Source organism: Aulostomus chinensis, chromosome 18 (genome assembly GCF_037954235.1).
Source record: "Aulostomus chinensis isolate RoL2024-O1b breed Wild chromosome 18, RoL_Achi_v1.0, whole genome shotgun sequence".
In the NCBI taxonomy this organism is placed as follows: domain Eukaryota; kingdom Metazoa; phylum Chordata; class Actinopteri; order Syngnathiformes; family Aulostomidae; genus Aulostomus; species Aulostomus chinensis.
Genome location: NC_141337.1, coordinates 995,057 through 1,016,736, shown reverse-complemented (window position 1 = coordinate 1,016,736; position 21,680 = coordinate 995,057). Strand labels below are relative to the sequence as shown.

General features: G+C 45.8%; 1 protein-coding gene across 9 annotated transcripts in view; it reads left to right on the top strand.

Moving 5' to 3' along the window:
- LOC147244538 (RNA binding protein fox-1 homolog 3-like) overlaps positions 1 to 21,680 on the top strand; it is a 396,055-nt gene that overhangs the window by 120,092 nt on the left and 254,283 nt on the right. For 7 of the 9 annotated variants that reach the window (XM_086186201.1, XM_086186203.1, XM_086186197.1 and 4 more), the window contains 2 exons: positions 12,830 to 12,893; positions 15,566 to 15,622. The exons of 1 other annotated variant lie outside the window; for it this stretch is intronic. The gene's annotated coding sequence lies outside the window, so the exon portion shown is untranslated. The remainder of the gene's footprint in view (positions 1 to 12,829; positions 12,894 to 15,565; positions 15,623 to 21,680) is intronic. One more of the 9 variants, XM_086186194.1, reaches the window with a different exon arrangement.

Sequence of the window (21,680 nt, the reverse complement as noted above, 5' to 3'; positions counted from 1 at the left end):
CCTCCGCAAACAAAACTCCCTGCGCTTGATCTTTTCAAAACTCCCCATTTGTCCTTTGGAGAGCCAAGGTTGCCATGTCCATCGCTGCCTCCCGCCGCCGCCGCCGCCGCCGCCGAGATCTGTCAACAAACTTCTTAAGACTTTCTCACTTGGCAAACTTGAAGAGGAGTGGGGTTGTCCCAGGAGGTAATCAAGCTCCCTCTCCTGCAACCGGTATCTTTAAACAGAATAGATAAAGGAGGAGCAGGTCATGCAGGAGAGCTCAGGTACTCGGCAGGAAAAGTTCAGGGTATTGATGTGCTGCAAAGGGCTGCTGCTTCACACAGAGAGAAGCCCGTCAGTCCGGAGGTTTGATACCTGCACAGGTAGCCCAAAGGGAGCCTGACTTGTGCCCGGAAAAGCTGGAAAAACTCCTTCATTCTATATTTTTCTCACCTTCTTACACACAGTCTTTCCCTCTCAACTTTTTGTGGAAAAGAACACATGGATAAATGACTGTCTTCTTCACTGGAGACTAATGATCCACTGGTGTCTTTCAGTCTTGGCACTGAAAGTGGAGAGGAGCTTTGATGATGGAGGATTGCGGCTGACAGATAAAAGCCGGGTGCCCCCCTGAGATGCTCCCCATTTCTCAAGCTACTTAGTTATGTGCTCGACTGTTATTGCTATGGTAACCCACTGTTATTTTATTTTATCTTTGCCACGAAAGTTCAAGCTGAAGGCAGAGGAACCCATTGCGTGTCGAGGTTGCCTGTCTGCCTCATGTCTTTGTCTCCATTCAGCTGAGTCTACGGCGGCCTCTCTTCATCATACAGAATGCACTTTGTCATGTAAAAGCACGCCATTGAACACTGTCTCTTCTTTCTGTGCTTCCACAGCACTGAGCCTTCCTACTCAGCTCTGTGGATAAACACTTCTGAACATATTTCTTACATCCGACATCCAGTGACACAATTATACATTGAAAGGTCACACTATTGAGCGTGTATAAAACTCTGCAAAGCTCTCGCTGATCTTTGTATTCTCAGCACTGACTTCCTTACCCTCCTCTCCGCCTCAATAAAACTTTCTGCTTTAAAGCTAATGTTGTGCAAAGTAATCTGCATTATTTAGTAAATTGCTCTTCTATTAAAGAGGAGAAAGAACCAACTCCTTGAGAAAATGTGACTGTTTTCAAGCCTTCCTCCTCTCCCTCCCCATGCCTCACTTTTTCACCCAGGCACAATTTGATTTGACTTGATTTGATTTGAGGCCTGCCACTTTCAGTTTGAATAAGGTAACCAAGAATTATTTGCTAGGAGAGACAAGGGCCTCGCCGGACGCAAGGTCTGATGAGTTTTCACGGTGCTGAAAAATTCGAACTTTGCTTTATTCAAATGTAGCACATGGCTACAAAGGGCCTGTGTTTGATGAGGTGTATGAGATGTAAATGTCGAACGGAGCTTCACCACTTATCTGCCCCGCCGAGGCAGGTGCCCAGCATCGTAATCATCTGATCTGAATGGATTCAAAGCGCGCTCCTTGATGTGAATGAGTGCTGCTCCATTGCTTTGACGGGGAAGCCGTACAGTTGCGTTCCCTGGGGCCTCTCAGATGGAGCCGGCTGGGAGAGTGCGCGCTACAACTTCCTCAAGGAGGAACACTTCAGGTCCCAGGCTGCATTTATATCTGATTTTTAACACTGTCTCACTAAACTCAAATTTGCAAGCTACTGCTTGAAGTGTTTGCAGTTTTTAAATCACACCACTCTCACATATATAGAGACGCCACTGTTGGTTAGAGTTTAAGCTAAATGTCGAACATGTAAATGTTTGTGAGTGGGTCGATCCAGTGAGAGCTTCGTGTCTGACCAGCAGCAGCTCCACCAGGGACGCTGGTCGTTCCTAGTAACGCTAACACCGTTCCTGCAACTACCCAGGGTGAACGTCACCCATCTTCTTTTCAGATTTGTGATAACATGCCTGTTAAGAGTTCGCCACACTTGGAGACTGATTTGTCTCCAAGCGTGTCAATAAATCAATGTGTCATGGCAAACATCATCCCCTGTGAAGCTGGTGGCTCTTCCTCAATCAGGATGCTAATGGATGGCTCTCATGCCAAAGAGAAAGTCAATCGTTCCTAAAGAGCTGGAGGAGGCTCACTGCTTCTTTGGTAAAGCACCAAGCAATGAAAATGCAGCAGTCGTGGCGTCCGTGGCGGTGAGAGGTGCACCCGGTAGGTGAGCTAAGCACCGCAGTGATTGTCCCCCATCCTCATGAAAATGCCTTGTGTGTGCATGAGTGCATGCAAGGGCACATGTGGTCCAATAAAATAACCCTGATTTCAGGATTGCGATCGGCAGGAATTCAGTCAGCTATCATATGAGCAGTAACGCAGCCCTCGGATGCGAATGCAGTAGCTGGAGCTAACGTTTAAGCTCACAGACACTTGTGTGTCTTCCTTCGCTGAGCCTGTGGACGGCGCTACATCTGTCTGGGGGCGAGCTGAACTCAACCTTAAACACTCGGTGTGACTGAGAGAATGTGTGCATAAGCATGCATAGGTTTGCCAGTGTATTTATGTGTGAGCCTAGAATCAAGCTGCTCACTGCCTGCCTGTCTTTCCTCCCCCCAGAGGGTCATTCAGCCCCTCTCCCAGCTTCTAATCCCGTCTGTCCGGGGAAGATAGAGGGGAGCGGATGGCCGCGGCGCACCCGGGGCGCCGCAAACACAATCAGCAGCCTTTCACAGACACTTAACGGGGCTTTGCGCTTGTTCAACAAGGCAAAACGCGGCAGGAGGGATCAATTTAATACAAGGCCTGACTCAAATGGAAAGAGGGTAAATAAATAAGCAATGACAGAGAGGACTGTGGAAGTAGCTGTCCACTTTCTCTCAGTCTCTCCAGTGTTGCCTTTTTGTGATTCCATGCCCCCCCCCCCCCCCCCCCCCCCCCGCTGCAGCGTACTGGGCGGAGTCGAGGAAGAGCAGCCTCTGTCTCATCAGGGTGTGTTATTTTAATAAATCACTTCTGCCATTGCTTGGTACATTAATTCCCCGGGCCCAGAGGGCTGTGTTGCCACTAGCAGCGATCTGCATGAGGCGCTAAATGATGTGGGGATCCCCCGGTGAGAGAACAGAGGCTCTCTGAGTCTTCCCTCCGTCTCAGCCTTGTCGGTTTGGCTCTCACCATGGGCTGGCCCAGCTCTCAGCAGAAATCATAATCTGACAAGAGCCAAGGTCTCATCGAGCCGCACATACCAATGAGACGTACGTATAGCCAGGAGGGAAGTCAACTGACACCTTGTTCTACAGACATCGACCCCTTGCATGGCTTCATTAAGCTCGAGTACTCTGGGGCTGTGCCTCACCACACATGCATGCGCCAGCCACATGCATGTGATGGTTTCCACGCTACAAGTTTTCCTAGCTGGAATTGTAGGAGTCCAGGACATTCTCTGAGGGAGCTGAGCCTCGCAGCAGTTTAACCTACGTCATCCTCCCCCTCTCATGTTGCTAAATGTTGCACTTGTCAAATGAAATTCTATCACATTGTTGTGTCAGGACACAATTGTGTGTCTGCAGGTGGCGGCGTGCAGAACCACTTCTGATGGGCTGCTCTACCAGGCCGTGTGGTCAGAGTAGCGAGGGTTTACGCAAGACAGCACGTGCTTTTCATACTATGACATAATAAGTACAAATTATTATCTGGAGAAATACACAAGGCTGTTTGGCAGTTCTTACACGGTGACACGGGACGTTGGTGCAGGGAAATAATTTTTCATTGGGACCTCAATTTCTGCAGAAACATTCCCCCGGGTCATAGCTGCTGTAGCAGATAGCTTGCTGCGCTAAAATGAGAATCTCATATCTGTTGGGTCAAAGACCTCACCAGCCAAGTTAAAGTAATACTTCACCCAAAAAGTGTATCCTGTCTTTCAAGTACTCATTAATAGGAGTCTGGAGCTCACAAAGGTGTTTTTCTGTCCTGCATTACCTCTCCGTGACCACAGAATGCAGGAAGAGCCAGCCACGTATATTTAGCTTGAAGGCTAATGGAGACTGATGGCTAACAACAGCTAAACTGTCCAGTAATGTCCACTTCTTTTTGATAAATAATAATAATAATAATAATAATAATAATCAAGCCATTTAAGTCTTTTCAGCTGTTGCTAGCTGCAGTCTCCGTTAGCCCTCAAGCTAAATATAAGTGGCTGGCTCTGTCTGCATTCTGGAGTCACTAAGAAGTAATGGGGGGGGGGGCATTTTTGCATGCATGAGACGCCTATTTGTGACTAATTGAAAGGCAAAATACACTTTTTGGTTGAAGTATCACATAAATGATGATACAGCAACTGGACGAACTTTTTGTCTTCGTAGGTGAGAACGCATCAGGTAGGTGATGAAGGACACTTCCATATCTCGGCGCCAGGCTCAGTATCCGTTCATGTCAGTCGTCTTGTTTCTATAATTCTGCACCGCATCCGTGCATTCGACTTTGTGTGATGTTTTGGTTTGTTTTCTTTACTCGCGGTGGGTAACACCCTCTTTGTTGATCTTAAAGGTTTTATTTGTTTAGTTTCTGCCGTCAAAGACCATTCCCTACAGGAACATTTGTTGTTTACTGTCACCTGCGTCCCAACAAGGCGGCTGGGACTGAAATAGCTGACTGACTGACAGGAAATGATAAAAATGGACAGAAGCACAACCTGACCTAACGTTAACTGGCACGTTGCTATGGCTATGACAAAATTAACTCATACGCGATTCATCAGGATGAACGTGTTACCAGAGGAGGCAGGGTCAATGTATGAGATCTATTTTTGAAGTCGAATAAATGTGACTAGAGAGACAAACATCATTGTTTTTTTAATTTGTGATCATTTAACAGCAGCTTTTGATATCAGTAACAGCGCGTCTTTGACTTTCATTAGTGAGAGAAGCTGCGTGCCCTTTACTGGGTCAGTGAATGTCTAATATTGCGAAATCCCCTGCAAGGCGGGAAGATTCTGGGTGGCGTAGTCAGGCGATATCCTTAAATCTCAGGCCTAAGCTGCTGCTCCTGCCACAGGTGTAAGCTGCATACGTTTCTAAACCCTGAGTGCATTCGAAACGAGTAAACCGCTGCCTCAGGAGGGTGTCTAGCACGCCGACGAGGCAGCGAGGCAGAAACCTCCCTCTTCAGATGCACTTAATGGTGTATTGAGTCCAAATATGTGCACGTTCTCCTAAGCATGATTAAGCCCAGGCCATCAAAATCTCCCTCCAGCTTCAGCAGCCACTGACTGGTGGCACTGGCGCTCTTGATGGGGGTGATGTGACTGCACTTCTTCTCTGGAGGTTTCCAGACAATCCCACTCCCCCTCCAACATCTCGATGCATCTTGGATAAGCTTGCAGTTTGTATCCTTCCTTTATAGATCATAACTCCTTCGGCAGAGGTGAGGTTGCCATTCGTATGCACAGACAACACCGACAGGTTCACCACCCAGAATACCGCTGGGAGATTACACCCTTCCCACTCCACACAGCAGGGATTCAGCCACCAGAAATAGAGCACTTGGGAGTGTGCGGTGTGCCCGGAATGACAGAGCACCGCGGCAGCTGAACATGCCACCCAGACGCAGAGCACAAACTCAAGGACTGCCGCAAATACAGTAATCTCTCATGCTTTCAGCTCTGGTTTTCTCCTACAGGGACTCAGAAATAGTTGCACTGGAGATCCGACTGGCTGATTGTCAGTGGGCAATCGTTGGGGCGTGCAGGACATAAGCTACAAATCTGTTGGACTTCAGACAAGAAATATCACTCAGGAAAGTAGACCAAGAAGGACTTTGGCGTGGACTTGTCCACACAGAACCCTCCTGTCCTTTCCATGAATCCTAGTCCACTTGCAGCCTCGATCACATTTTACAGAGCGAGCCCACTGCTCTGCCCTCGCTCGCGTCATTTTAATAATCCAGCACCTGTTTACAGCAATTCTTCTACAAGGTGGAGCACAAAGCGCGTGAATTCTTCTAAAGGGTTTACTGAGTATCAGAGAGGAAAACTGAATGGCAGCACCAGAGGTAATTTGAAAGAAAATAAGCCTCTGTTGCTATGGTGTGTGATGACACACAGTGGAAACACAGCAGAGTGCTGAGGGAAGTATCACATGAGGACTGTGCCAGGTTTACCTGATACAGACCTGCGTCGTTCTCTGCATTCAGGTAGTCAGCTGGAAGTAAGAAAGAACATCAAACTGGAACGCAGGAAGAGAGCCTGTACACCCCCCCCCCCCCCCCCCGGGCTCTTTGGAGTTCAGGTTCTCATGAAAACTGCAAGCAGCAATGGGCGGAGCCTGGCACACGTCCGAGTGAGTGACAGGAAAGTGAAACATGATCATATTGAGATTTTACTTGGTGCAAATATCACTTCCTGCCTCCACCAGGGGCGCCAGAGAATACACACTCCCTGTTTTTGACAGGGCTGTTGAAAATTGTAGCGTTTGATCCATCAGTTGTACTTCCCTCGACTGCCAGGGAGCGCTATGACTTAAGCTCAGCTTATAGACGTCTTCAGCCTCTATGTATACGTGTGTGTATATATACATGTGTATGTACATGTATATACACACATGTATATATATACATGTATATATACACACGTGTGTATATATGTATGTACATGTATATACACACATGTACATACATATATACATGTATATATACGTGTGTGTATATATACAGGTATATATACACGTGTGTGTATATATGTATGTACATGTATATACACATATGTAGTTATATACATGTATATATACACGTGTGTGTATATATATATACATGTATATATACACGTGTGTGTATATATATATATATACATGTATATATACACGTGTGTGTATATATATATACATGTATATATACACGTGTGTGTATATATATATACATGTATATATACACGTGTGTGTATATATGTATGTACATGTATATACACATATGTAGTTGTATACATGTATATATACATGTGTGTGTATATATACATGTATATATACACGTGTGTGTATATATGTATGTACATGTAAATACACATATGTAGTTATATACATGTATATATACATGTGTGTGTATATATACATGTATATATACACGTGTGTGTATATATGTATGTACATGTATATACACATATGTAGTTATGTACATGTATATATACACACATGTATATATATACATGTATATATACACACGTGTGTATATATGTATGTACATGTATATACACACATGTGTATATATATACATGTATATATACACGTGTGTGTATATATACATGTACATGTATATACACATATGTAGTTATATACATGTATATATACACGTGTGTGTATATATGTATGTACATGTATATACACACATGTGTATATATATATACATGTATATATACATGTGTGTGTATATACATGTATATATACACGTGTGTGTATATATGTATGTACATGTATATACACATATGTAGTTATATACATGTATATACACACGTGTGTATATATGTATGTACATGTATATACACACATGTGTATATATATACATGTATATATACGTGTGTGTATATATACATGTATATATACACGTGTGTGTATATATACATGTACATGTATATACACATATGTAGTTATATACATGTATATATATACACGTGTGTGTATATATGTATGTACATGTATATACACACATGTGTATATATATACATGTATATATACGTGTGTGTATATACATGTATATATACACGTGTGTGTATATATGTATGTACATGTATATACACATATGTAGTTATATACATGTATATATACACACGTGTGTATATATGTATGTACATGTATATACACACATGTGTATATATATACATGTATATATACATGTGTGTGTATATATACATGTATATATACACGTGTGTGTATATATGTATGTACATGTATATACACATATGTAGTTATATACATGTGTGTGTATATATACATGTATATATACACGTGTGTGTATATATGTATGTACATGTATATACACATGTGTATATATATACATGTATATATACATGTATATATACATGTATATATACATGTGTGTATATATATATACACACACACACACACACACATAAATATACGTATATATATACACACACACACATAAATATACATATATACATACACACATAAATATACATATATACATACACACATAAATATACAGGTATATATATATATATATATACACACACATAAATATACACACATAAATATACATATATACATACACACATAAATTTACAGGTATATATATATATATATACACACACACACACACATAAAAATATATATATATACACACACACATAAATATACACACATAAATATATATATATATTTATGTAAGGATGTAGAATGTGTCTGTGTCCTTCTTGGGGTTTGTGAATGATAACATGAACTATTTTTCTACATGTGCAAAGTTGCATACCTCTCTCACTTAATTTTTAACTCAACTGTCCTAAGAAGTTTTCTATCATAAAGCCTCCTCACAACTTTCGGCCGCTTTTTTGAAACCCTGCAAACGCTGCTGTGTTGAGCAGTCGTTTGTCTGCGCTGCAGGTGGAGGTTTGTCTCCAGCAGGAGTTCAGCTGATAGAAATCCAGCCATCACTCTACAATCATGTGTAGTAAATGGAGCCATGTTGGTGGTCATCCAGGCTGCGAGAGGTTCTGTCATACTGGCGTTTCACCGATGTGATGATGTCGTAGGCGGGGGAGTCGGAGCGGTCGCCGCACCGGCTCATTGCTTTGTCAATGATGTATGTTACTGAACATTCAATTCAAACTTTATTGTCAGACTCAGGTCCATTAGAGGACAAACAACATAACCCAATTTACAGTGAAGACATCCTATACATTGAGTGTCTTTTCTGATCTTGTTGTTCTCCAGTAGCTTCCATGTCTTGTGACCTATTTTATTTTAGGATCCAACTGTGTTTTTCTGTCTCCTGTTTCATTTTAATGTTTTAGAGAATTTTTTTTTTTCAAATTTTCAAAATAATTCTGAAAAGCTCATTTAATTAAGAATTGCTAAAGAATCAAAGGTGAGACACTGTGATTTTTGCAGTTTTTTTAACCTTGAGAATGTGAGTTTAATTTCCGGTTTTCCCCACCATGTGACACCCAGCCATCCTTGTTTTTTACCCCAAAGTGATTTCCATTTGTCTTACTCGCACATACGCTGACCCATTAAAACTGCATCTGTGCGTTTGACTTAATACGGGCACGGAGGGCTGTCTTAATTAATAAGCAGGCATCCACCAAACTAATCTGCCTGTGTTGTGAAGTCTGTCCTTTCCATTAAGTGGGACTCACATTATCTCCTAATCAAATTAGTCACTTAATTGTGGCCCTCCCTTGATGGATCCCATGGAAAAAAAGGGAGCGCCGCTGATGCTGCGGGGGGATGTGTGAAGATGGGATGTGGCTGTTTCATTACGATATGAATTTTTTAATAACCAAAGCGTTGGTTGTCATCTCCTTGCTTTGAACCTTCGCGAAGGGTGAAGTTGAAGTTGACATTTTATCCACTGGCACTGTTGAGTGTCTGGCTGGTGTGTTGGGGCTAAGTACCTCGCCCAAGGCCACCAAATAGCCCAACAGGGGATTGACCCCTGTCATCCACTGATCACTGGTCTGCCTTCCTAATCACTTCCCTGCACTACCCGATCTTTGTCAATACATTAGCTGCTGCAGGCCACCTACACTCCCGCAGTCAAGACTAAGAAGGGAAACCTCAGAAAGACACCTTCCTGAGCTCCTGGGAGTTCACGTTAGCTTCCCCTGTGGCATCAAAAAGGTCTGACCAGCGTCCGTTGCTGGGGGAGGTGGTGTCTGATGAATGGTGGCATGTGTGGTCGTTTGTCCCGCTGATGGAGTTTTATCCCCTGCCCTTTCAAAGCAGCCAGACAATAAAGAGAGCCACAGCCAAGCATGACAGGTTAACCCAACAGTAATAGAATACTCTCAATTGTCTGACCTGAGTCGACGGCGGGTCTGGCCAAATAGCCCGGCTTCCTCGGCGCTGAGAGTGCAGCGGGACGCGACACGGGCTCTTGCTGTTGTTGTCAAACAGGGAAGCAAGGACAAAGAGGGCAGCTTGATGGCTTAATGGGTGGTTTGATGGCTTCATAGGGTGAAAATGAAGTTGATGGGGGCAAGCAAACAGATGAACCAGGGCACAGGGGCGCTGGACAGAGAAATTAGCCATATACAAGCATGACGTCAACCAACTGTATCGTGTTTTATAGGAATCCTTGAGCTGTAGAAAGGTGGCGTTGGTTCTCTCCTTCGAATGGAGAGTGATGTATCGTGGATATTGTCATGATGACGCTCCTATGCAGGATGTTGAAGATGATCAAACTGAGGAAACAGTCGACAGAGATTTGGATGATGCTGTCATGATGTGCCTGCTTTCTGGCAGATAACCCTCACAAAGAGACTCCTGCAGCCTTCACGTTCCCTGCTCTTCTGTTGTTTCTGTTGCACCTCTGCACACGGTTTGTCATGTCTGAACGCAGGCTTTAATTAGGTGCCGCAAATTGAGGCGGCGGCAGCAGCGGGGCTGGGAGCCCTCTGTCCACAGCTCAGCCGCCCTCCACGGCGTCTCCTCAGAGGACCCCGCTGCTCTGTGTGGTTAAGATAATAGAGGATCGCTCAGAAGATGTTAATTGAGGGGAGATAAAGTGCAGTAGTGGCTGGAGGGATGTGATGTGTGGGGGTGGAGGGAAGGAGGGAGGGCTACCTGATTAGAGGTGTTTGACTCACTGCTCTTATTTTATTCTGGGTGATGTATCTACCGCAAAAAAGGGAAGGCAGCATATACAAGAACAGCGTGAGTCTAAAAACACAGAAGTGAAAGACAGTCATTAAAGTTCCTCTCGAAACACTGTGTTGTTGCTTTGATGAGGCTTCGTGGAACATTTAGTGGGCAGGGAAATGTGGAACAGGCGCGTCGACGAAAACTAGCAGATCAAACTAAACTAATGTGCATTTTACTCAAAATACTAAGACTAAAACTAAATCACAGTCCGCTGCCCAAAATCAGAACCAGACGGGAGAATTGAGGGCCTTTTCCTCTCTGTGCTGCGTCCCACACTACACTCGTTAGCTTCGTACAGCGAGTGGCAGTGGGTGGGAGTGTTAGCATAGCTCTGTCAAAAGTCACCAAAGGTTCAGGATGTTGGTTTCTGCGGAGGTGTCCCTCTCTACAGCTCAGCATCGCGTCTGGGTGTCTGTAACGTTGACCTCAGAGGGGGAACAGGCACCTCGCTGATTAGCCCGGGTCAGAGGCTAATTTTCTATTGATGGACACCTAGACACCAGATAACTGCAGAAAAAAAGCAAAATCCTGTTCTAAAGCTCACTCGAGGCTTGTTAGCTTGTTCCAGCGAGCATACTGCCCACTTCTGTCTGAGCTCTGTGGAAAAACACACTCGGGACAAAATACTGGGCCAAAAATACCCTGAGAGACGCACATTACAAAGTCAGCCGTGATGAAAGTTGGCAGTCGCTCTTCTAGTCCTCAAAAACCTTTGCTTCTGTTGACCCAAGTTCCAGTGGAGCTTTGGAGGTGCTGCGTCAAATCACTGCTCCCAGTCAGGAAAGTAGTTCCGGCTACGTGTCTGATTCTACCACTACAACGTCTCCTCATGTTAAACTGGTATTCATCACCAAGGTTACACACAACCCTCCTGATAGTAATGCAGGCAGAGAGGGAGCTACGCTAACACTTCCCACCCACTACCAGTCACTGTGCTAAGCTAACTAGCCTGGCTCTCTATCTTGTTTGTTTCTAGGATGATAGTCAATAAAAATATTGTGCCAAAAGCTGGTGTGTTATTTTAAGAGACACTTTAAGGCTCATCACAAATAGACTGAGCTCAACAGAAAGGTCAAAGGATGAGGACTAAATAGAATAATGGCTGCCAAACATACAGTAGCCCAGCCCAGAGGTGAAGACAGAAAGTGATGTGAACACAACAACTGAAGCGACAGAAGCTACATTAATAGTGTCATACATCAGGAGACGGAGACTGAGAGCGAAAACCAAAGCGGAGAGAAGGAATGAGGAAGAGGAGAGGAGGAGGACGGAAAAAGCAGAAAACACTGGCAGCAGCCTCTGTAATTGCCTGAATGCCACTGGGATTGGTTTCATTCAATTGAAGCGTTTGCTGTTCTCTGTACATTGAGGTGGGGGTGGTTGGGGGAGGGGGGTTGACGGTATAGTTATGTGGTGGGGGAGAAGGGGTGGAGCTGGGCCGGGCGGCGTGGGCGGACGGGAGATCTGACAATGCCCTCCCTCTTTCGGTAGCATACATCGATGAGGGCGATAGCTCCCCTGTAGCCACTGAATCTCTGGCATCAGTGTGAGCAACAGAGAGAGAGAGAGAGAGAGGGTGAGCAAGAGAGAGATGGGGAGGGGGGGTAGCGATAAGGAGGTAGGTGGACTGCACATCAGACCTGTCAGATTTGATTGCGCACCCATGTGCAACTCCGCATGTGAGTGAGTGTGTGTGTCCATATTAAAAAGACAACCCACCTCTTCACCCTCCCTCCATAACAACACACACTGCCCGAGCGCACACACACACACATTCCTCTAGGAAACCTTTATTTCTTTATTTGGGCTCCTGTTGGTGCGTGCATCGGATGCTCAGCTCCCTCCTCCTCCTCCTCCTCCTTGTCCTGCTCATCTCTCCTCCTCCTCCTCCTCTTCCTCGCCCCTCTCTCTTTGCCGCTCTCACAGCCTAGTTTTCTTTTTCCCCCCCTCTTCAATCTTGTGTGCAGGTTGTATCTGACAGAGGGACTGGTGGCGCCGCTCTCATCCCCGCGCTGCTCCAACAACAACACAGTGAGTATTCTCATGCTAATTTAGCTTCTCCAGCCTCCCCAATGTCGGTTTGTCTCTCTCTCTCTCTCTTTTCTCTCTTTTATTCTTTGCCTCTTTTATGTTTTCATCCACCGCGCCAAACGCAGCGGCAGCGGCAGCAGCGCGGGAAGGAGACAGAAAGGAATGATGCATGGAAATAGCGAGAGGAGAGGAGAAGGGAAGGGGGGATTGCTGCTGCCGCCGCCGCCGCTGCTGTGAGGAGAGAGACGCCCGTTCTGCTTTTGGAGGTGTTCCTCTTGGAGCATGGTGGATTGCCGAAGGGATGAAGGGGGCGGGTCTTGGTTTTGTGAGTAGATAGTTGTGCGAGGATGATAGGGGATGTTGTTGACAAGCACAGAGTGGCTCATCAGACAGCGGGGCAGCTGAAGGTTTTCTCTGTTGACTAAACTTCTGATTCATCCGTCACTTTCCATATTTACACCAGCAGCACCTCTCTCCTCTTGTACTCTCTCATGTTGAGGACTTTTATATCGTTCCTCATGATTATATGAGATGCACCGTCTGTGCAGATGGAAGATGAATCGCAGATGGATGTTTAGCATATGTGTGCCATTCATAATTTGCACTTAGTTTTAATGACTACACTCTTGCTGCACTAATGAGCTTTTCATTCACCATTTCTGCCTGTTTATTAGTGTGGAGCAGGAAGACACCAAGACTGCGTTTGCACGCCAGAAACACATCACCACAGAGCTGCGCATCATCATCATCTTCTTATGCATTCACAGTTGTGTGTGTGCTTGGGAAACTCTGTGTGTGTGTGTGTGTGTGTGTGTGTGTGTGTGTGTGTGTGTGTGTGTGTGTGTGTGTGTGTGTGGAGGTCAGTAAGTCAGTGTCCATTCCCACATGCTGCCCTGATCAAAGGGCCACATTTAGTCCACCCACGCATGTGTCTGTGCCATATGAGGAGTGGGTGTACTCGTGTGTGTGTGTGTGTGTGTGTGTGTGTGTGGGTTGCTGAGATGGATAGGCCCCGTGCCCTCACTGCTACACCATGGCTAATGGGCACGCAGGTCAGCAGGGGTGGACACGCATCCGGCTGTGCAGATATGTCACTGAGACCGGCCTTTGCCCGCAGTCACAAAAACACAAATCTTGTGAAAAAGCATGTTGGGCCCACAGAATGCTCAGAAACAGACTTTGGCAGATTGATTTGGCAGAGTAAAAGGCATGGATCTGTGCGTGGCAATTAGGCAAATTTCAGAACTAAGCATCTGGCGAGGCGAGAATGCTTCGCCTGGCACAAGATTACCATTTTACTTCCATTTTGAGACCCCTCGAATGTGTTCTCTCACTCGGGCAGCACGGCGGCTCAGGCAAAACAGACACATGAGGGATCCCTGTGTATGTCAATTCCCACGACCTGCTAACTAAGAGTAGTGCTTTGATTAATGATGATTAGGTTTAATATGTGTGTTGGTAGCTGTGGTGGCCCGACCTCTCTCTCCCCGGCCTTTATGAAAATGAATCGAGTAAAACGCCTGGGATGATAGCAGCCTGCCGATGAGCTTTCTTTCTAAAGTAGGCTGATATAAATGAGAACCATTCCCCCAATTACGGAAGATTAGGTTACCCTCCACCAATCTGAATCCTTAAATCCCTTCTGTTTTACAGCTCTGTCTACCGAATGTAATTCAGCCTTGAGACCTGGGCAGAATAGCAATAAAAGAAGGTAGAAACTTCGGTGGTGAAACCCGGGCAGTAAAAATATCCATTGGGAGAGAGCTAAAGCACACGATAATTGACAGAGCGCGATGTTGCACTTGGCTGTAATTAACTGCGTATCAGAGGTTGTCAGTTGGAAAGGGAGAAAGCCCAGACTATCTTAGTGCATTTAACACACTTGAAAGTGCAACATTTATTGTGTCTTTGCAGCCTCCAGCGAGGGTGTGTTTCAGGTTAGCGTGGGCCTTTCGCCTCTGTTTATTCAGATCTTTTACTACAGGGCCAGTCAGACATTAGACTCTGCTTCCTTTATCCTTTAACACATGAAAAATAAAAAAATAAAAAAAAATGGAGAAAAAAACAGCCATTGTTTCTGGGGCGAGAGCAAGAAAGCCTGTCTATTTTTAGTGTGCTTTTCCTCATTGTTGCCTGGGCCACGATTCATGCTTAGCAGTTGTGTGCCATAAACTATGTTGTGCTTCGCAGCCAGGCGCTGGCTGGTGACAACTCTCACCCACACATTAGTGATCTATGAGCCATATACCACCGGCCCCCTGCTGCCTCGCCAGCCGCTTTGAAATGCACAGGACCACAACAATGTCGTTCTGCGCCTGATAGCGCCCATATGCACTGAGAGCACCTGTATTAGCCTAATGTGCCAACCCTTTATTTCTCATCACTTATCACAACTCTCTACATGCTGTACTGAAAACAGGAGGGAAAAAAAGCTCATAAAGATAAAAATCACATTTCACTAGAGGGTGCTTGTGTGACAGTGATATATGCCGTGAGCATCCTGCCACCTCATTGAGATGGGAGTGAGTTCTGGGTGGCTAAATCAATTTGTGCAAAGGCCGTTGGCGCTCGTATTGGTTTCGTGATATGATCTTTGTTGTCCATTTTTAGAGGTCAGTGTGAGCGCGACGACAAGGGCAAAAGAACCTGACTGCTTTCTCTCTTGTTTCTAGGCTGGTAAACGATCTCCCCCAAGAGGATTGTGGGTAAAGGCAGCCTTGATCAAAAAGGTATATGTGTTTTTGTTTTCCCCCTGTAGGTTTAGACACTATGGATTCTCTATTAACTATGTACATTCATCCATTACAACACGCGTCTTGATAGAGTGTCCAGAGCCAGGGGCGAGCTGGGCCCGTGCATTAATCGGTGTAATTACTCAGCGAGGGTGACAGTGATTCTGGAGGTGCTCTGAAGTACATATACACCAGCAGGAGAGGAGGGGGCTGGGGGGTGGAGGGAGTCAGTGGGTGAACCTGACTCCATCTGATGGTAGATATCTCTGGAAGGAAGACATAAAAAAGGCTTCCAGATGTGTCAGCAAGTCAAGCAATTAGCCCGTATCCATCTCTGAAGGTGTGACACTGAACTCCGCCAGAAACGTGGTTATCAGAGGCCTTTTAATGTGAACGTGCTACTTTATATCATTGATAAGCTTTTAGAAATGCTGCCAAGTCCTTTGATGAGCTTGAACTTGAATAGCTTATGGCCGCACACATAAAATCATACAGATTTTATGCATGAACACAGTCACGTGAACACACTCGGTAAACAACGTGCTGCTCAGCCTGTGTGACGCTGCACCAGAGGAATGTCAAACGCATGCTGCCGTGTCCCGTATCTGATAGTACGGATGTATGGATTCCTAAATATCAATACTGCAATACTACAGCTTGTCTTTTGAAGATTGATTCTTGCTTAAAAAGGACTGATACCAGTTTCTCTTTCCCTCCTCTATCGTATCTGTTTCATCAAAGAGTAGAACTGTCATTCTGGCAACGTGGACACACATCTGTGCGCGCTTGTTGTCATGACACCAGGACTTTATATACATACATCACTTGCTTTAAAAACGGTTCTGTTTTAACGCGCGTGTGATTAGGCAGAAAAAAGATTCAGCCTACGGAAGTGTTGAGGAACCGTGACTTACTTCTCTGTCCTACATGAAAGGACTGTGTGGTTTTGAATGGCAGGAAGTGTGGTTTTGGTTTTAGGACCCTGGTCTTGTATTCACTTTGTATTGCACAGCAACCGTATTTTGCAAACCCCCACTTGCCAGCGAACAGCAGTGCTGTCGTCGAGTCCCCAAGTCTTGAGTTTGAGTCCAAGTCAGACTACGAGTCATGAACCTTGAAGTCCAAGTCGAGTTACAAGTCATCAGATGTGTGTTTCAAGTTGGACTCGGGTCCAAGTTGAAGTATGTCAACACACATGTGGTCCTACATCAGTAAAACTCCCACCGTCTCTTTTAAAATCCGTTTTAATCAAACAGGCAAACCACCGAGGCTTCAGTTACTTTAGAATTACGAGTGCCAGAACAGGTAACATCGCGCGTTTCCTGATCCGGTCCAAGAGCAGCTCCAACGGCACTGTTCGGACCTTTGCCAGGCTGGGACGTTTGGCTGACGCCTCTCAGAACTCCTGTCGGGACGGATGCTAACAGCTGCTAACGTGACCTCGGACACAGTTGAGTTGCCGTCAAGTCAACACGTTAGCAGAGTAAGTAAAGATGGGGGATTTGGCGTTTGAGTGATACTTTATCATGCAAACTAGAAAAAAAATTCATACAAAAATTGTATACATTTTTATTTTATCAGTGACAGAATTGTAAACAGTGAATTGATGGACTCACCATGCCGTGTATGCCTTTGGACTGCAAAGCACACGCGGGCACGCACGACTGTACATGACAGTGGAAGCCAGGAGCGACTTGGTTTACCTGCTGGGGTGATTTTCCTTTTCTTCAACGTGGAAGACACACCCAGTTGTGGGCCTGATGCAGCGGCGCTCTCCTAATTCACATGTTAACAGTTTTAATATCTAATTTATCATGTTGAGGTTTATAGATCAGAAGGACTTTCCCGGAGGGAGACACACACTGGCATCTGACAGGGTCGCCTTATACACCGCTGGTGCGTGTAGAACGCAGTGAAAATACATAAAAAAACACCATTCAATTTACATTAAAAGTCAAATTCTCTTTCATCACATCAACAAGGCAGAGCGCCGGCCACATTCTCTGAGAGACTTGTGATCTCTGGGAGGTTCAGATCACCACAGCAGCGCCTGCTTAGCAACCAAGATGTTGCCAACCCAAGAAACAAAAAATTAGATCGTAGTCTCATCACTCGGCTTGGAACATTTTAGCTGCTGTATTTATTTTCTGACATGCCAGTGGTGAAATAAGAGGAGGTGAGTGGTCAAATCGAGGCTGTCAAGTTGGGGGGATAAGAGTGAGGAGGGCGGGCTGAACTCGCCGCGCCTCTGAGGGCTTTGTACTGTCTGTACAAGGGCAGCAGAGTTACTCTTTGTGCTTCGCTTCTGGAATGTGGCGTATAAGGATGTAAATGTGCCAGTTAATCAGAGCGGCATTGTTGGTCATAATAAGTGAATGGAGCTTAATAGGTGAATGTCTGCCACTTCCCTTATCTGCCAGTGACTTTCACTTTTCTTGTACCGCCTGCAGCGTGTAATCACGGGGAGTATACGACTCAGAGACACCGTTTTTAATTAAAGACAGTTTTTTTTTGCATCCCGGAAAGAAAATGGGACATTTGGACGAGAGCGAAGCACACACATGCAAAGAGAGTCTTTGGATTTCTCATTAATCACAGCAGAACCATGTCTGATACCAGGAGACCTAATACAGGAGAGCGGCTGCAGCGGCGGACTGGAGTATTTGAACATCTCAGAGCTGATGTGTGCAAAGCAGAGTGTGTCTGCAGGGGAGGCTTTGAAATTTCATCCACTCCATCCCTTTTAACTCTGCGGAGGGGATGTGTGTGTCTCGCTCCAGCTGGCCAATGGCTGTTAGGAAGCTCCTGAGCGCCCCGCCATCACCACCCCCACCTCCAGCCATTCACACACTCCGCTATCTGCCTCCCCCTCCTCACCCCCCACTCCTCATTCTACTGCGCAGACCTGCATTGTGTCAGATAGTTTAATGTGAAATTGCTTTTCTTTCAAATACCCCCGTGGAAACACAGGTCGGCGCCAAGTGTTACATCTCATAATGGCGTGTTATTGTTGTCCTTGGCTTTTGAGCGCTGGATTCTTCTGTATGGCGCTGAGGTCGCACTCAGCTATTTTCCCTCTGCCGCCGCCGCCGCTGCCGCCGCCTCTCCTCTCTTTGCCATCTCGGATTCTACGCAGAGCTTTTCCTCTGCTGCGCCCATGGTAACCCCGCTAAAAAATTTATCACCAACTCAGTCCATGATTACGCTATGCATTAGCAAGGCTTAAATTTAATTTGTCAGTGGGCCCTCGCGGCAGTGCTACGGGCCTGGCCTATCAGAGACACTTTGTAAAGGCCCTGGAAAAGCCTCCCGGGGTGATCCTATCAGTCAGACACACTGTCAGCAGACACACTCAGTTAGTCAGCATTGAGTCAGAGATGTGGCCCAGCCAAGCCACACGCCACCATTGGCTGCTCCGCTGGGCTGCTGCTGTGGGCATCAAGCTCCCTCGCCTGCCAATCAAAGCTCCAGCAAGGACGCTGACCTTTGTTCCCCTGTTGAAATGAATGCTCCTCAACAGGTGATCCGACCGACATCCCTGCCTCGGCACCCTCAAGTTTAAATATAGCATTTTCTCCTCCCCACCCTTCATGTTAGCCTGTTACAGCGTTGCTGTGTGTTTATGTCAGCAGCTCTGCAGGATGTACTCACATTATTTCATATAATTTAAAGCTTTAGTCAGTACACAGTGTCAAGCTTCTGGCGATCACCCCGGTAATAATCATCTGTCTTAAAGTGGCTATTAGCACCTTCCATTCCTGTGATTTAATACCCGGTGGTTAATGTCATGTTTCTTGACTTAGTGTACATTTAAGTGCACGGCGCCACCTCTGCAGCTATACGCTGTCTGATTATGGCCTCCTTTGCCGTACTTTCCCATTTTCATCCTCATACACGACTATCAAAATAGCTTGATCTGAGGCCACTCAAGGCTGCTTTTATCGCCGCTCACAGAATGTGAAGGTCAATTTTCAAGGCATTTCATGGAGGGAAATGCTTAAACCAGCTACTAACTACTAAAAGAACCAAAAGGGCCTCATCCTTCTCACAGCTCTAATTGGGATCCATTTTCATTTTCATAAGGTTTTAAATGTCAAGAACAGAATGCATGCAAAGTGTTTTGAGCTTGCCCAGGAAGGCGTGAGTCCCTGGGTCAGACAGGTTGAAAGCAGATTGGTTTATTATGAGAAGAAGTCACGCTGTAACGAGGCGCTGTGGAGTTGTGTTTTACTGGTGGAAGAAGGAACAAAGGATGATGTTCTGCTTCTGACCCCATCTGTGTTCTGCTCAGAACAGAATGTCAGAAGTTGCTAGCGCCTCTCTTCATTTGATGGCAGCAAATTCTCCAGAAGGAGACGGCAGCGTGTGGAGGCTCCTCATGCTGGCGGCCCCCCAGCCCCACCCCTGGTGATGAGAGTACAAACAGAAATTAGTCTAAGAAATGACCTGATCTCACAGCGTCTAGAGAGTCCTGGATCCAGGTTTCAGGTGCGGGGTCTTACCTGGGCCTGGTAACGTGAAAGTCATTCAAAGAGAGCCCATGTGATGATAATCCACAAAATATTGAGCACTATGACCGCTGTCGACTCTGCCACAGCTCTTAGCAGTGACAGTTTTCATGCTTAAACTCAGTGACATCTGAAAATGCAATAAAACTCAAAGTCACGCAGCTAAAATCTATTTTGGACCCTCAAAAAGTCTGTTTGTATTTGGGCTCCAGCACTGATTCCTGCCACTTTTACAAAAAAGTTGCACTCTTTCCAAAAGGAAAGTCCTGCTTTCAACTGAAATAAATTCACTGTCATCTAAAATGTTGCTTTCTCAAATGCTGCTGTGGCCGAGCTCTTAGCCCCGTAGTCTGAACACAGACCTGTGTGGGGTGTCCTCTTCTCAGAGCTGCAGGGTTCATGAGACCATGTTGGAATAAAAGTAAGAACCCTGATAAGACATCTTGAAGCCTGGAGTTTATGCCCCACATCCGATTGCTCCTGGTTTACGGGGTACAGTCCCCTGTCCAAGCAGACCTGCGTGTCTGCCTTAAACGTCCCTCTCATTATTTTATTTAATAAATGACACCCAGAGGACGAAATGGGGACAAGTCCCGGCTGACACAGATGAAATATAGACTGATAATGCTCCTGCCACTCGCTTAATGCCGCTCCCTTCCGCCTCCTCCTGTCTGACAGGCCGGCCCGACACATGTATCATAATGAGCGTCTCTCTGCGCCGTCGCTTAGGAGCAGGTGACTGAACTCCTGTGATTCCTAAGAATCTAGAAGGAGATGAAGGGTTTCTCCTGGCTCATGGGAGCTCACGTCATCTCTCCTGCAACTGCACATCCCGTCAGCATGCGCTCGTTCCTGTGTGTGTGTGTGTGTGTGTGTGTGTGCGCGCGTGCGCATGCACTAGCTATGCGGCGGTGGTCCCAGGGGTGGTGTGTCGGAGAGGAGCAAAGCCCCTCCATGAGTCCCCTCCTGCAGATGTGAAAAACTCAGTTATTGTGTGCCTGGCTCACTTTGAATGATTTAATTACTTGCTTTAGACTTGAGCAATTATAGCTGAGCAGCACATATGTTAATTATATCTGACCTCACATTTTTGCTGCTCTGTTAATTGTTCGCTTAGATGACATTCCGGGATGACTGTCATTGCTGCCTGCGTATCGGGCAATAAAAAAAGACAGTGAAATGGCTGTGATGGAAAAGTTTAAGCTGTAGCACTTAGTTCCAGATTGGGGGGGGGGGGGGGGGGGCGGGGGCTTGTAGGTCACATGACATCCTTGTGACCCAACTTTTCTCTCTCGGTCGCCAACATTAGCACAACACCCCCCGTGTTTATGTTGGTGGAGGTTTGTGTGTGTTTGATGGTCCTGTGACAGTGACCACGTAGGCCATAAACGTAGTGAAGAAAGTGACCTGCATTGACCTTATTTTGACCTTATTGGTCGTCTGGTGTCCATCGTAATCATCAGGAAAAATGAAAATCAGAAAATATCCAGATGTAGCAACTAGTCCAGTTCTTCAGATGGACTCATGTTGGAACCCCTCTTCAAAAA